The sequence below is a fragment of the Phytophthora infestans genome, genomic scaffold (genome assembly GCF_000142945.1).
Source record: "Phytophthora infestans T30-4 supercont1.390 genomic scaffold, whole genome shotgun sequence".
NCBI lineage: Eukaryota > Oomycota > Peronosporomycetes > Peronosporales > Peronosporaceae > Phytophthora > Phytophthora infestans.
The window spans coordinates 39,044-43,263 of NW_003303369.1; the positions used below are offsets into that span (position 1 = coordinate 39,044).

A 4,220-nucleotide genomic window follows, 5' to 3' on the forward strand; every position below is an offset into this window, starting at 1 on the left:
GAGCCCGAGTGGGCACGTACTAGTCCCGACCAGGCCGACATATATGTACCTGCGCCTTGCAGCCCTGTGCTCGAGTCTCTTGGCGTGGCCGCTTCGTAGCTACAGACTTGTACTTCCCTGAGTGCGTACAAGCGAACGTCCTCGAATATTGTTCCCACGATGCTGGTATTTTAGCTGCTTTTGACTGTGACTTGTCAATCCTGGCATTGCGCTCTGCCACGCTGGTATTAGAGCGCGCCCTGAATATCTACAAGACAGATAGCACAAAATTAGTGGGACAGCGGGGTCAGACATCCGTTCATTAAATCTTGAATGAATCTTGCATACTTGAAACGTTTGGGCTTCATACGCAGCCAGGTACTCGTCGAAGGCCTCCCACGAGGCGAACTCCACCGTGTTGGGTGGTAATGCCACCACGCGTGTGGGGGGACCACCCTCGCTAGTGCTGCTGGTTAAATCGGTTACATCCGACACACTGAAAGCCTCGGAAGACTCTACATCACCCGAACCAGCACCGCTCGCAGCGGGTGTTGGGAGCCAGACGTCGTCCTGGGAGTCTTCTCGGGGCGGCTCAGAATCGCTGCTGTCGCTCTCGTCGATCTCGCGCGCGACAGCCCCAGTTAGCGGCCTCTTCTGGACGGCTCGGACGCGGAGATCCATTTCCCCCTCCTGCAGCCTTACGATCGTTACGCTGTTCGAAATTTAGTGGCTGTCAGGCTGCATGGTATACATGGTACACACTGTATACATCGTACGGATGGGAGCGCGTCAAAAATTTGTAAGGTAAATTGCCAATTAGGGGCCGGTGGCCAGTTAAGGGCCGGATTCGGTTAGCCAATAGGCAATTCGGAATTTCAGGCTTATCTATTTTCATTGGCCACTACTAAGGTATCATATAAGAGATTACTTAGCAACCCATAGTGAAAACAAGCGGCCCTTAATTGGCACGGCCGTCACATTTTATGCACTGTTTTAATTTGTCCTTACTGAACGCACCATAGCTGATGTAAAACAATTTAATAACCAGGGAAATATACAATTGTGTAAGCTTTTGCTTGGTGCCAAGGCCATATTTTATTTTTTTCTAGAATAAAAGATACAGTCAAAACAAGAAAAGGTTGCTTTGAACGGCCCTTAATTGGCATTTTCCCTTAGGGGAAGGTTAACTCAGTCGGTCAATATAGTCACTCTCATTGATAAAAGCAATACGCAATTTTTAATTCGAGTAATTGATGAATTTTGATGAAAAAAGAACCATTTTTGTTGTAATTTCCATCTTAAATCTTTTTGAATATTTAAATTTTTTGAAATAATTTTTAATGTTAATCTATTTTTTTCTAAATTTTTAAATAAATAACGTTGTTTAATATTTTTTTTAATTTTTTTTTGCATAAAATTATATAATAATTATGGAGATAATCGGATTCGAACCGATAACCTTATATTTGCAAAACATACTTTCTACCAGTTGAAATATATCCCCTAATAAGTGTATTGGGACTTGAACCCAAGACCATCGGATTAAAAGTCCGGTGCTCTACCAACTGAGCTATACACTTATTTTAAGTTAATTAGATTTTTAATTAACTATTATAAAAATTTTTTTAAATAATAAAAATTTTTGATTTAAAAAACTATTAATTTTTTGTTTTAATAAAGTATTAAAAATCGGAGTTTTATATATTTTAATTTCTTGATTTTTTTTATAAATTGATAATTTTTTATTAAAAAATAATTCAAAATTTACGCCAACCAGAGTTCCTCAAGGCTGTAGTGATGCAGCACTTCATTTTCAGATGACTATGGAGAAGTGTTTCGAGAAATTACTCCATAAGCACTTGCTTATCTGGATTGATGATCTCCTGCTTTATGCAGGCGACGTGGTTACTTATCTGGATAAATTAGAAGAGCTTTTCAATTTGATGAATAAATTTGGCCTGAAGCTTAGTGCAGCGAAGTCAAGTCTCTTTCAGCGCTCTGTGAAGTGGTGCGGGAAGATAATTGACGGTGAAGGTGTACGACACGACCCGGAACGCATCGCTGCACTACGTGAGATGCCACTGCCCACCACCGCCGGAGAATTGCAACAATTTCTCTGTGCCTGTAACTGGATGAGAGATAGTCTGATTAACTATGCGGGCCATGTTAGAACTCTCCAGAAGCGGCTCGATGAAACTCTGAAAGGTGGAAAACGGACAAAACGAGCTGCAGCCCGGCTACCAGTGACCCTCTGTGACGGGGTCACACAGCACCTTGCGCTAGAGGAAGTTATCTTCCGAGAGTATACAAACTCTCAGTGAACGGCAGTTCACAGGTCCCCTCTTTAATTAAAGAGAGCGAAGTGACCTAGATAAGGTAGATTGTAAACTGAGTATATTTATAGGTAGGTTAAGTTTGTGGTTAATACAAACTATCAGTTACCTATAGAAATGCAATGTCATTTAACCAATGGTTGGTTTTGAATGACCTTGGAACCTTGTACCAAATATCCCGGAGTATGACATGTCATACTCCTGAAGTGTGAAGTGTCACACTTCATGTAACCAGGGTACACTTAGTGCTACGTACCCCGTTACATCCTCCCCCACTTAGGTTCGGTTTACCGACCAATCAGAATGAAGAGATGTTCGTCACAAACTCTCATTCTCAAAGTCGAAAACCATCGACTCGGCCGCGCGAGCGCGGCGGAGGCTCACTTTACAGTTAGAGCCTCGAGCAGCAATCTGTGCGCTCTTCGTCAAGGTCTCCACTTCGACCGTTAACATGCCTCGTGGCACTGCTAAGAGCGGTGCTAAGACACGCTCCAAGGCTGCAGCCGGTAAGGCGCAGGCCAAGAGCACTAAGCCTCACGGCAAAGGCTCTGCACTTAAGGAGGCTACTCAGGTGGCCTCCGAGGCTATCGGATCCTCGGGTGACGCGGCTGCGGACAAGCGCGCAAGCAGGCGCCGCAGTCCGTCGCCCTCGTCTTCAGACAATCGTCCGAACCCTCGGTTCGTAGAACATGAGTTCAACTCGGGCAGTGAGGACGATGCCGAGTTCGAGAGCACTCATGATGCTCCTGCGGGCTCTGTGGGAGGGCACAGCCCAGTGCCCAGTGAGCACGAAGAAGACAGCGTGCAGTCGTCCGCTAGTGATCACGGTGATCACAGTCCCAGGACCTCTGTGCGCTCTGAGAGTCCGGCCGTTAAGGCTAAGGGCACTCCCAAAGCCGGTGGCGATGAGGAAGGGGGTCCTCGCAAACGTCTCTCGCTTTGCCGAGGGTCTTGCGCGCGCTAAGGCCTCTAAAGCCGAAGGCGCCAAGCCCTCAAAGAAGCGTACCGCCTTCTAAGTCTCCCACTCCGCGACGGAGAAGGAGACTCGACGCTCCTGATCAGAGTCTCTTCGACTCCTCGGATGAAGAGGAGGGAGAAGGAGGAAGAAGAGAAGAGGAGGGTGCCATTGTTGAGCCCCGGGAGGTCTCGAATGACCTCGACCAGCAGCAGGAGGATTTCCAAGCTGCCCAGCGTGTGCGTGGGGGTTCGGTGGCGGCACCCGTCAACCAGGGAGCTGCCATCAACTCAAGAGGGTATTGGCCTCCCGAGGAGAGCTCTGGGGCTGACCTCTTCTTAGAGCTTCTCGTCGCTCCTCGTGGCCTTGTGGGCGGCCACACTTCTAGGGGCATCTATGAACGAGCCCTTGTTCAGAAAGAACAGTTGTTCGTCGACAACGTGGAGGCTGCTCGGTGTGTGCTTCTCGCGCCACACCGCATTCCCCTTAAGGACTTCACGACTTGTCGTAAGAAGCCCGAGACCCGGGGTGGTCTCTATCCTGTTTGGGGATACCCCTGGGTTATGCCCGAGAACTGTCCCACATGGAGTTCTTGTGAGGACATGTTCTGGGCGTGGGTGGAGACTCTCAAGTACTCGCCCACGGAGTTATGGGAACTCCATGAAGATCAGCAGCTGTCCCACATCCTGGACCAGCGTGATCTTCGTGTGAGGTTTGCCCACTTGATCAGCAAGCGTATGCTGCCAAGGGACATCCTGAAGCGCGCGGCTTCTAGCGCTCACGATGAGCGCGGGTACGGTATGTATTCATCATCCGTACCCCGTTCGGGCAAGAAGCCCCGGACTACTTATGAAGCTGCCGCCGCTTCTGTTCCCAGATTGCGACAGCCTTCGGGCAGTCAATCAGGAGCCGTTCAATCGGCTCCCACGAGTTCTCGGAGTGGGCATAACCCC

The 4,220-nt window shown here is 48.4% G+C and overlaps 2 non-coding genes across 2 annotated transcripts; both read right to left on the reverse strand.

Moving 5' to 3' along the window:
• Positions 1-1,410: 1,410 nt before the first annotated feature.
• On the reverse strand, positions 1,411-1,483 carry PITG_31580. Its single transcript has one exon. It is a non-coding gene; the product is annotated as a tRNA-Ala (tRNA).
• A 3-nt stretch (positions 1,484-1,486) lies between these two features.
• PITG_31581 lies at positions 1,487-1,559 on the reverse strand. The gene has a single exon. It is a non-coding gene; the product is annotated as a tRNA-Lys (tRNA).
• Between the last annotated feature and the right edge of the window lie 2,661 nt (positions 1,560-4,220).